The sequence below is a fragment of the Ovis canadensis genome, chromosome 1, assembly GCF_042477335.2.
Source record: "Ovis canadensis isolate MfBH-ARS-UI-01 breed Bighorn chromosome 1, ARS-UI_OviCan_v2, whole genome shotgun sequence".
NCBI classification, from domain to species: Eukaryota; Metazoa; Chordata; class Mammalia; order Artiodactyla; family Bovidae; genus Ovis; species Ovis canadensis.
This window is the reverse complement of record NC_091245.1, coordinates 41,036,049-41,049,180: the sequence shown is the minus strand read 5'-3', so window position 1 is coordinate 41,049,180 and position 13,132 is coordinate 41,036,049. Positions and strand designations below refer to the sequence as shown.

The 13,132-nt window shown below is 37.7% G+C and overlaps 1 protein-coding gene across 2 annotated transcripts in view; it reads right to left on the bottom strand.

Moving 5' to 3' along the window:
- Positions 1 to 13,132, bottom strand: part of RAVER2 (ribonucleoprotein, PTB binding 2) — a 146,196-nt gene that overhangs the window by 37,575 nt on the left and 95,489 nt on the right. The window lies entirely within an intron of this gene.

Below are 13,132 nucleotides of genomic sequence, written 5' to 3'. Positions count from 1 at the left end.
TAAATGAGAACCCAAAACCACAACTTAGAAAGACATGAAATAGTTGTTATTTTTTATGTTGTTAGAACTAATAACTATGTCAAACAAAAGCTTCTTAGAGAAATGTTACCTATGTCACTAATAAGAATGTCTTATTTTTTACAGATTATAATTAGATATTAGATTTAGGTGCTTAAAACATATTTAATAAATCAGCTCAAAGGCTTCTCCTTTACAGTGGCTCCTCTCAACTGTCTGACAGAGATGTACCTATTTATCTCCACCTCAGAACCTGACTTTCCAAACTCCACTGGTACTTTCAAACTAACAGGAATATATAGCTGACTATAATGCTATTATCACTGTGAGAGTGTGCAAAACAAATTTTAAAACTACTTCTGTTTCTGATTTTCTCAACAACAGTTCAAACAGTTAAGAAATGTAACTGTTGAGAAAATGGGTAACTGTAGCTCAGTGGTAATTCTCATTAATTACTATGATCCACTACAGAACTGGGAGGAGTGGCCCATTTTAAACTGGTTTCTAATTAACTAGATCTTGAATAATTTATTTAATTCATTTATGATCAGATACTTTTAAGATCTCTAAAATAATAAATGGAAATTCTTTCCTCTATTTAGTACAGTTAAGGCTTGAGTTTTAAAATTAGGGTCCAATATTTGTTGATTCAAGAGATTAGATCTGGTAGACAGAGTGACTGAAGAACTATGGATGGAGGTTTGTGACATTGTAAAAGAGGCAGTGACCAAAACCATCCCAAAGAAAAAGAAATGCAAGAAGGCAAAACGGTTGTCTGAGGAGGCATTCGAAATAGCCAAGAAAAGAAATGAAGCAAAAGGCAAGGGAGGAAAGGAAAGATATACTCAACTGAATGCAGAGTTCCAGAAAATAGCAAGGAGAGATAAGAAAGTCTTAAGTGAACAATGCAAAGAAATAGAGGAAAACAACAGAATGGGAAAGACTAGAGATCTCTTCAAGAAAACTGGAGATATCAAAGGGACATTTCATGCAAGGATAGGCAAGATAAAAGATAGAATGGTAAGGACCTAACAGAAGCAGAAGATATTAAGAGGAAGTGACCAGAACACACATAACAGCTATGCAAAAAAAGGTCTTAAATAACCCAGATAACCACAATGGTATGGTTACTCACCTAGAGGCAGACAACCTGGACAGTAAAGTTAAGAGGACCTTAGGAAGCATTATTACGAACAAAGTTAGTGAAGGTGATGGAATTCCAGCTGAGCTATTTCAAATCCTAAAAGATGATGTTAAAGTGCTGCATTCAATATGCTAGTAAATACGGAAAACTCAGCAGTGGCCATGAGACTGGAAAAGGTCAGTTTTTATTCCAATCCCAAAGAAAGGCAATGCCAAAAAATGTTCAAACCATGGTACAATTGTGCTCATTTCACATGCTAGCAAGGTAATGCTCAAATCCTTCAACCTAGGCTGTAGCAGTATGTGAACCAAGAACTACCAGATGTTCACGCTGGATTTAGATAAGGCAGTGGGACCAGAGATCAAATTGCCAACATCAACTGGATCACTGAAAAAGCAAGGGAATTCCAGAAAAACATCTACTTCTGCTTCATTGACTACACTAAAGCCTCTGACTGTGTGATCACAACAAACTGGAAAATTCTTCAAGAGATGAGAATACCAGACCACCTTACCTGTCTCCTGAGAAACCTGTATGTGGGTCAATAAGCAACAGTAAGAACTGGACATGGAACAATGAACAGGTTCCAAATTGAATAAGAAGTACAACAAGGCTGTATGCTGTCACCCTGCTTATTTAACTTCTATGCAGAGTACATCTTGTGAAACACAGGCCTAGATGAATCACAAGCTGGAATCAAGCTTGCCAGGAGTAATGTCAACAACTTCACATATGCAGATGATACCACTCTAATGGGCAGAAAGCAGAGGAACTAAAGAGCCTCTTGATGAGGGTGAAAAAGGAGAGTGAAAAAGCTGGCTTAAAACTCAACATTCCAAAGCCTAAGATCATGACATCTGCTTCCATCACTTCATGGCAAATAGATGGGGAAAAAGTGGAAGCACTGACAGAGTTTATATTCTTGGGCTCCAAAATCACTGTGGACAGTGATTGCAGCCATGAAATTAAAAGACGCTTGCTCCTTGGAAGGAAAGCTATGACAAACCTAGACGGCATATTAAAAAGCAGAGACATCACTTTGGCAACAAAGGTCTGCATAGTCAGAGCCATGGTTTTCCCAGTGTAGTCATGTATGGATGTGAGAGTTAGACCATATAGAAGGCTGAGCACCAAAGAACTGAAGCTTTTGAACTGTGATGTTGGAGAACTCTTGAGAGTCCCTTGGACAGCAAGGAGATCCAAGCAGTCAATACTAAAGGAAATCATCCCTGAATGTTCATTGGAAGGACTGATGCTGAAGCTGAAGCTGAAGCTCTTAATTCTTTGGCCACCTGATGTAAGAACCAACTGATTGGAAAAGACCTTGATGCTGGGAAAGACTGAAGGCTGGAGGAGGAGGAGTGACAGAGGATGAGATGACTGGAAGGCATTACTGACTCAATGGACATGAATTTGAGGAAACTGTGGGAGACAGTGAAGGACATGGAAGCCTGGCATGCTGCAGTCTAAGGGGTCACAAAGAGTAGGACACGACCTAGTGACTGAACAACAACAGTTTGTTGATAGTTACAAGGTTGTGTAACCATCAGTTCAGTTTAGTTGCTCAGTCATGTCCGACTCTTTGCGACCCCATGGACTGCAGCATGCCAGGCTTCCCTGTCCATCCCAACTCCCAAAGCTTACTCAAACTCATGTCCACTGAGTCAGTGATGCCATTCAGCCGTCTCATCCTCTGTCATCGCCTTCTCTTCCTGCCTTCAATCTTTGCCAGCATCAGGGTCTTTTCCAATGAATCAGTTCTTCATATCAGGTGGCCAAAGTATTGGAATTTCAGCTTTAGCATCAGTCCTTCCAGTGAATATTCAGGACTGATTTCCTTTAGGATTGACTAGTTGGATCTCCATGCAGTCCAAGAGACTCTCAAGAGTCTTGTCCAACACCACAGTTCAAAAGCATCAATTCTTCAATGCTCAGCTTTCTTTATAGTCCAACTCTCACATCCATACATGACTAGTGGAAAAACCATAGCTTTGACTACACGTACCTTTATTGGCAAAGTAATGTCTGTGCTTTTTAATATGCTGTCTAGGTCGGTCATATCTTCTTCCAAGGAGCAAGCGTCTTTTAATTTCATGGCTGCACTCACCATCTGCAGTGATTTTCATGCAGTTACCAGATTTTGGTGCAACCATCACCACAACCCAATTCCAGAGTATTTCTGTCACTCTACAAATACACCCCAAAACTTCCACTTCTCCTGGCCCCTAATAATCAGTATCTGTTTACTTGCTCTAATGATTTCCCTATTCTGGACATTTTGTATAGATGGCAACATATGTGACCTTCTGTATCTGGCTTAATTCATGTAGCATAATGCTTTCAAGGCTTATCCATGTTGTGACAAGGATCAGTGCTCCATTCCATTCATGGGTGAATAATCCATTGTAAGGACATACCAGCTATATAATCCTGTTAGTTTCAAAGTACAAGTGGACTACTCCATTGTACAGATATACTACACTTTGCTTATTCATTCACCAGTTGATGGACATTGGGTTATTCATTTTAGGTATTATAAATAATGCTGTTATAAAAATTCATGTACATACAATTTCATATATAGACACAGATTTCAATTATATATACCCTAGATCATATGGTAACTCTGTGTTTAACATTTTGAGGAACTGCCAAACTGTTTTTCAATGCAGCTGCACCATTTTACAGTCCTATCACCCCAGCAACGTATGGGGGAACTAATTTCTCTCCATCTTCAATACTTGTTGGGCTTGCCTGATAGCTCAGTTCGTGAAGAATCTGCCTGCAATGCAGGAGATCCTGGTTCAATTCCTAGGTCAGGAAGATCCACTGGAGAATGGATAGGCTACCTACTCCCATGTTCTTGGGCTTCCTTATTGGCTCAGCTGAAGAATCTGCCTGCAATGAATGAGACCTGGGTTCGATCCCTTGGTTGGGAAGATCCTCTGGGAAAGGGAAAGGCTAACCACACCAGTATTCTGGCCTAGAGAATTCCATGGACTGTACAGTCAGACACGACTAAGTGACTTTCACTTCAACATTTGCTATAGTTCACTTTTCTTCATTCTTTATTCTTCCCATGCTTCAACCTGGATAATCTCAATTGACCTGTCTTCCAAACTTGTTGGTTATTTCTTCTACCTACTCAAATCTGCTCTTCTGCCCTAGTGAAATTTTCATTTCAATTATTATACTCTTCGAATTCAGAATTCCTGTTTGGTCCTTTATACTAAGTTCTGTTGCCATATTTATCTCTTCTTTTATCTGATAAGACACTGTTCTCATACTTCTTTTTAGTTCTTTAGATATGGTTTTCTTCCATTTCTTGCACATATTTACATTAAGTGATTTAAATCTTTTTTCCAGTAAGTCTAACCTTTGGGATTCCTTAGACAGTTTCCATTAGTTGCTTTTTCTCCTGTTTATGAGCCACACCTTATTCCTTAGCTTGTTTCATAATTTTTCTATTGAAAAAGGATATAATGTAGCAACTCTGGAAATCAGTTTACACTGGTCTTCAAAATTTGTTATTGTTGTTACTTTACTGACTTTTCTGAAATAATTACGTAAACTGTGTATCCTTTGTTGAGTAGCAAAAGAATTCTACTCCATTCACAATGATTTACTTAACCCCTACAACCAGTGAGTCTCCTGGACTCTGCTGTGTGTTGTCTTGGGCCATGCTTTCAACACAGTAGCTGACAACTCTGCCTTAGCCTTCACTTTCTACAAGTGAGAGCTTAGGGCCTTCTTGAGTTCTTTCCAAGTACATGAATAATCCTGCATGTGTGCATGGCCTTTTAAGATTCCCAGGAGTACGTCAGAGCTTTCCAAAGGCCCTGTGGATATCCAATACCCCAATTTTGCTCCTTTAATGCTTTTTGGTTAGCCTATTTCTTGCCTCAAATATTATCTAGCACCTCAGGCAACCACAAAGTTAAAAAATTTCCCCTGAATGTTTTCCACAAACTCCCCTGAGGAAAAGCTTTTCACATGGGCAAACTTGAGTCAAATGAACAAAGACAACTTTGCAAGTGTGGTCGGCCCCTCCAGGAAGCCCGCAGATGGGTCAAACAGTAGTTCTCTGGAAATGAAGCTTTGTAGAGTTTCAACCCTTTCATGCCCACTCTGGTGGCTACCAGCTTCCTGGTTTTTATTATGATTATGGGCTGTTGGAAAGAGATAGGAAAACAGGAATTGGATTGGCTGAGAGACCATAAAAAATATGGTAAAACTGTTCTTGCCAATATTTAAATATATTTCTTGAATAAATACTCCCTCAGTTGCTTCATGCCTTTAGTTAACATCCAGAGTTCTATAAAAGTTTATTCTGATTATTTCTGCCAGTATTATTGATGTTTTTATGGATGAGACACTGTTTGGAGGTTCTTATTAAGGAGCTTTGGTTGATATTATCTATGGCTGAGATTTTCCATGTAGGCCTATGATACGTTGCAAATTAATTTTAGGGTATGAGGCAAGAGTCAAGAGTCATGTTTTCCAATACTGATAGTCAGCAGTACTAACAATATTTCTATAGTTTACCTATTGGATTTAAAAATTTTTGTCCAAAATCAATTTACCATTTAAGTATGGGTCTATTTTATTCTATTGATCCATTTGTCCCTATCATTATGCCAACACTATATTGTCTTGATTACTATGACTTTATAATAAATCTTGAAATCATGTAGAAGTCCTCAAATTTTATTTTTTTGAAGATTGTTTTTAGTAGAATAATTCCTTTGCATTTGATAGAAATTTTGAAAATCAGTTTTTCAATTTCTATTTTAGAAAAAGGCTGCTGGGAAATTGGTTGGGATTATACAGAATCTACAAATTAGTTTGGGAGGAAGAACTGATATCATACCAATATTAAGTCTTTCAATTCATGAATGTGGTATAGCACTCCATTCATAGGCATCTTCTTTACTTTCTGTCAGCACTGTTCTCTAGTTATCATTGCAGAGATGTTACAAATCTTAATTTATTATTATGTATTTCATGTTTGGTGCTATTATAAATGGAAATTTTAAAAAACTTTATTTCCAATTGTAGCTACTAGTACACAGAAATACAGTTCATTTCTGCATACTGCTCTTTTACCTTGTGACTTTGAAAAGCTTACTTATTTAGTGGTTGCTTTTTAGCTTCTTATGGATTTTTCATGTAAACAGTCGTGTCATATACAAAGAAAGACATTTTTACTTTTCCTTTCCTATTTCATATATATTTTTAATTGTTTCATTGACTAAAGCCTCCAAGTTTATATTGTTGAATAGAAGGGGTAAAAGTATACAGTCTGGGGTTTCTCTGGTGGCTCAAAGGTAAAGAATCCATCTGCCAGTGCAGGAGACATGGCTTCAGTCCCTGATCTGAGAAGATCCCACGTGCTGTGGTGCAACTAAGCCACGTGCCACAACTAGTAAGCCTGTGCCCTACAGCCAGGGAGCCAGGGCCGCGAGCCCATGTGCCCTGGAGCCTCCCGTACTCCGCAACAGGAGAGGCCACCTCAGTGAAAAACCTGTGCGCTGCAACTGGAAAGAGTGGCCCCCGCTCGCTGCAACTAGAGACAAGCCCACACAGCCAAAACGAAAGACAAATGAAACTACTAAAGAGTATACAGTCTTGCCTGTTCTGACAATCTCTTTAATTGGAGCATGTAGTTAATTTTTACTTAACTATTATTATCATTCATTCAAGGTTTGCCACTTAGCTATTTGTTTTCTACTCATCCTGGTTTTTTTTTTTTTCCTTCTTTCCTGACATTTTTTTGGGCTTAATCAAATGTTCTTAGAATTCCATTATAATTCAACTGTTGACATTTTAGCTACACTTTTTGAATTTTTAAATGTTTGCTCTATGGATTACAATATACATTCATTAACTTACCACACTCTACTGAAGAGTTAATATTTTTCTACTTCAGGTAAAATATAATTACCCTGTAAACAATTTCATTCACCTCATACTGTCCTTTGTAGTACTGTTGTCAAATATGTTATGTCTACAAACACTACAGGCCCCATCATGCAATGTTACAATTTTGTTTTTAATTAACTTTAATAAAGATAAAATATATAGTCTTTTTTCTTTACCCATATATTTGGTTAGAGGCTTAGAGGGTAAAGTGTCTGCTTGCAGTGTGGGAGACCAGAGTTCGATCCCTGGGTCAGGAAGATCCCCTGGAGAAGGAAATGGCAACCCACTCCAGTATTCTTGCCTGGAGAATCCCATGGATGGAGGAGCCTGGTAGGCTACAGTCCATGGGATCACAAAGAGTCGGACACGACTGAGTGACTTCACTTCACTCACTTAGTCACTAAGTCGAGTCCGACTCCTGCGACCCCACGGACTGCCAGGCCCCTCTGTCCGTGGTACTGTCTAGCTGAGAATACTGGAGTGCATTACCATTTCCTTCTCCAGGGGATCTTCCCGACCCAGGAATCAAACCCAGGTCTCTTGCATTGCAGGCAGATTCTTTACTGACTGAGCTACAAGAGAAGTCCTCCCCATATATTTATCAGCTGTTTAATCAGAATTATAATTAATGAGGGGCAATCTAGTGGTTAGAAGACAAAGATGCTGCTAAACATCCTACAGTATATGGTATAGCCCCACTGAAACAAAGAATCATCCAGCTCAGAATGTCAATAGGGCCAAAGCTGAGAAACTGTCTTAAAATGTGTTATTTTTATCTGGTTGCTTTCAAGATAATTTCTTTACAGCTTTGGTTTTCAGTGTATTAACTGATATACCAACATAATATTGACCTTTTTGTTTTCATGTATTCTGCTTTGCAGGGAGGTCTCTGCCTCTGTTAAATCTGTACTTTTTAAAAACCTGAAAGTGAGAAATTTTTTAGCATTATTTTTTCAAATATTTTATGCCCAATTATCTTTCTTCTGTCCTTCTGGGACTCAATTACACTTATTTTGGGTTGTCTCTTACACTTATTTATATTGTCCCTTAGGTCGCTGAGGATTTGGTTTTCATCCTCTTTCTCTCTGCTCTTCAGACTGAATTATTTCTTTTGATTTGTCTTTATCTTAATTGAACCTTTTTTTTTTCTTCCTCCAAACTTCTGCTAAGCCTATACAGTGTATATTTTTTGGTGGATACGGTACTTTAAAGCGTCTATTGTTTAAGTTTATATTTCTTCCTGAAATTCTCCCTCTGTTCATTTTTACCTATTCCCCTTAAGTCCTGTTTTTAATTTTGTAAAAACAAAATTTTATTAAACACCAGGATAGAGAATCAATGAAAAAATAGCTCAAAAAGGATTAACTTGTACATTGTTCAAGAGATAAATCTTGCAAAACCTAAGGTTCCAATGTGGGTGTGCATTTGCTCATAAGATAGTGGCTTTTTGTTATTTAGTCACTAAGTCGTGTTTGACTCTTTGACGACCCATGTACTGCAGCCTGCCAGGCTCCTCCATCCATGGGATCTCCCAAGCAAGAATACTGGAATGGGTTGCCATTTCCTTCTCCAAGTCCTGTTTAGTATAGTTATTTTAAGTTAGTCTTTTCTACTAACACTAACTTCTGGGTCATCTTGGGGTCAGTTTCTATTAATTGCTTATCCCCCTAATCATGAGTCATGTTTTCTTGTTTTTTCAACTTTCTAATTATTTTTGGTTATTAAATATTGTGGATGATATACTTGTAGATAATATGGATTATATCATCTTCCTCTGAAGGTTTCTAATTTTTATTGAGAAAGAGTCAACTTTTTAATTATATTTATTTATTTTAATTGGAGGCTAATTACTTTACAATATTGTAGCGGTTTTTGCCACAAGCTGACATGAATCAGCCATGGGTGTACATGTGTTCCCCATTCTGAACCCCCGCCCCAGCCACCTCCCTCCCCATCTCCTCCCTCAGGGTCGTCCCAGTGCACCAGCCCTGAGCACCCTATCTCGTGCATCGAGCCTGGACTGGCGATCTATTTCACATATGGTGCTATACATCTTTCAATGCTATTTTCTCAGATCATCCCACCCTTGCCTTCTCCCACAGAGTCCAGAAGTCTGTTCTTTACATCTGCATTGATAAAGAGTCAACTTTTATGAACTCAAACTTCAAATCACCTCCTCTGTTCTGGAAAGGAGTTACATCTTTTCACAGCTCTTTAGCCTCCCATCTGTTCCATTTGCTGCAAGGTCCCCTGGAGTCTCCCTCACACAAAGTTCAGGAGTCACTCAAGTGTATTTGGACTGAATTTACATAGAGATTTTTTCTGTGATTTCCCCCTTACTTTCCAGCCTTGCTAACAGTTCTGAACTCTGTTCTCTGACTCCATAAGCTGGTAAGGCTGTATCTTTCTGTACAAACTGGCAGTAAGGTGGGGTGGTACTAGGCAAAAAGTCATAAATTTCATCCAATACAGTTTTCCTCTTTCAAGGAACAGCTCTTCTTCAGTTTCTGCCTGCTTTTGGTTATTCTTCAGAGCCTTCAAATATTTTTGTTTCATATTTGATACAACTTTAATATCTGTAAGAAGGATAATCCAATACTAGTAACTTCACCAATACTGGAATTCCAATTATAATTTTTAAATGTGAATAATTTTATTGGAAATAAAGATTATTATAGCCATATATATCTTGACATAGTCATCTCTTTAAATGTGATAGCTTTATTGGAAATAAAAATTATTATAGCCACTTATATCTTGACATAGTCATCTCTCCTACTTCTTATGTACAGATGCCAGTACAAAGCAAACAATCAAAGTTTCTACATGACACTACTTCCATGCCTGAATAAGATTTTCCATAGTATAATGAAAATAATGAGGATTTTGGAACCAGAGAAATCCTTTACTAGCTGCATAAACTTGAAAGATGATATACCCTTTTATGCTTTCCCACTTATTTATGAAAGTGGTCATTTAAAAATCACAAGGTCATTAAAAAGATCAAACGTTTATATTACAAAGCATATAGTAAATGTTAAAAACAAATCTTGGTTTATTTCTCTTGGACCTTTTCTCCAAACAGTGAAAACAGAGGGAATTCCTAAAATATGACCATCTTTTATTATTAAGAAATGCAAATCAAAACTACAATGAGGTATCACCTGACACCAGTCAAAATGGCCATCATCCAAAAATCTACAAACAATAAATGCTGGAGAGGATGTGGAGAAAAGGGAATCCTCCTACATTGTTGGTAGGAATGCAAAGGGACACAACCATTATGAAGAGCAGTATGGAGAATACCTAAAAGAGTAGGAATAAATCTACCATATGACCCCGCAATCCCACTACCGGGCATATACCCTGAAAAAGCCACAATTCTAAAAGACACAACAAGTACTCCAATGTTCACTGCAGCTCTATTTACGACAGGCAGGACATGGAAGCAACCTAGGTGTCCCTTGACAGATGAACGGTTAAAGAAGACGTGGTACATATACACGATGGACTATTACTCAGCCATAAAAAAGAATGCATTTGAGTCAGTTCTATTGAGATGGATTATCCTAGAGCCTGTTATACAGAGTGAAGACATAAAGAGAAAAACAAATATCATATACTAATGCATTTATATGGAGTATAGACAAATGGTACTGATGAACCTATCTGCATGGAAGGAATGGAGACACAGCTGTAAAGAATGGACATGTGGATACAGTTGTGGAAGGAGACAGCAGGATTTATGGAGAAAGTAGCATCGGCATATAGACACTATCCTGTGTAAAGCAGATGGCTGGTGAGAAGCTGCTATGTAACACAGGGAGCCCAGCTTGATGCTCTGTAATGACCAAGAGGGGTGAGATGGGGAGTGGAGGGAGGCTCTAGAAGGAGGGGATATATGTATAATCGTGGCCGATTCGTGTTGTTATATGGCAGAAACCAACACAGTATTGTAAAGCAATTTTCCTCCAATTGAAAACTAAATTTTAAAAAATGACCATCTTTTACGAGTCAATTAGTAACATTTAATCAACTTTAAGTTATAAGGATGGAAGAACACAAGGAGAGAGAACAAATCTCACTTTATGAACAAGCATGAGACAGCAGGGACTGTCCAAGGAGACACTGAATCCAGGCAGGATCCACATCTCCACAGTTTCTCTGGTTAAGCAAGCACACAGGGAGGAGGAGGAAGGCTGGCAACACAGGGGCATCTGTGAGAAATCTCACAGAATTTCTCCGTGAGTAAATGGGAAAGGACTTTCTTTCTATGGATATAAGTGTACAATAAAACACAATAATCTAACAAGCAAACGTGCTATTTAGAAGAGCAAAACAGGTTTCAAAACTGAAATAAATGAAAAGGTAAATATGAAAAATAACTTTCAAAGCTTAAATCACACATTTTAAATTTTAAAAAACTTATTGTGCTTCTTCTTATTTATGAAAGTAAATTTGGTTCCTTATAAAAAAACCAAAAAGTTAAAATTTTATAGGACTGTGTTTTATAATTTTTTAAGATTAATAGATTATGAAAATTTATCATGAATTTATATATAGTTTTACATGATTTTTAAAAATGCATTATAGTTCCTGATATAAATATGACAATTTTTTTCTTCAGTCTACAGACTATTGGGATTTTAGGTTATTTATAATTTTTAAAACTATAAATTATTCATAGATGATTTTATACACCTCTGATGATTTCTTGCCTTTGTCACTTGTAAATATAATCAGCATGCAATTAATATCCTTACCTAAGCATTACTTAAAACGTTAACAAATAAGGGAACAAAGATGAAGCCTTATGAAACACAGAAGGGGATACGTTCCAGACTGCATCAATTCATTATTGTTCCTTAAATATAGGTATGTTGCCATCTAATTGCATCATCTTCCGATTCATATTTCTCCATCTTTTCCGCAAGCATATAGGAGACTTTATTATATCCAGCTTCACTATTTCTACAGAATTCATTTGACCTGTGTTTCAAGTATCCTATCACAAAAGCATAATCAGGCATCAATTGTTCTAAGTGAATTTGTATAGGTTTTCTTTTCTAAGTTTATTAGAGACCAACACAGTTGTTCTATAGAAAGCAAAGTGTTAAGTATTGCTCCCATAGACAGGAGAGAGCTGAGGAGGTAACTGCTGTGAGAAATAAGAAAGAATTAGAATTGTTAGTTTTTAAGACTCTGGTTATTACATAAGGTTATATACTACTAACATGATATACATTCTGAGCGTTAAATCACTAAAAATAAGCTGAAGGAGAAAAGCCCGAAAAGAAAAATGAACATATTTAAGTAATGACACAGTGTGTCTTTTGAATGTAATATTTTACTGTTTTTGACTGTTTTAATAGTCAAAATAGTGCTGCTGCTAATTCGCTTCAATTGTGTCTGACTCTGTTTGACCCCATAGACAGCAGCCCACCAGGCTCCGCCATCCTTGGGATTTTCCAGGCAAGAACACTGGAGTGGGCTGCCATTTCCTTCTCCAATGCATGAAAGTGAAAAGTGGAAGTGAAGTCGCTCAGTCATGCCCAACTCTTAGCGACCCCATGGCCTGCAGCCTACCAGGCTCCTTCATCCATGGGATTTTCCAGGCAAGAGCACTGGAGTGGGGTGCCATCGCCTTCTCCGAAAACAGTGCTAGTCATAGTCATTTAATAGTCATAATAGTGCCAGTTATGGTCATGTATCCATATCCATAAGCAGTGAATAAGAACAGAGGTGTTTCCTTAGCTTTCTTAGTCAGGTCTACACTGGTATAAACCAGAGGTCAGCAGAATTTTTCTGTAAAGAGCCAGATAGTAAATATCTGATCTTGTGGGCCACGTAGTCTCTGCTGTAACTACTCAACTCTGACATTGTAGCACTACAGCATCATAGACAACATGCAAACAAATGGATGTGGATGTATACCAATAAAACTTTATTTTAAAAAACCAGGTTGTGATTGTGGGCCAGATTTGCCCTGCAGTTTGTGGTCCACTAGTGTAAACAATGTGAACAAATATCTAGGGCAAAATCATACTT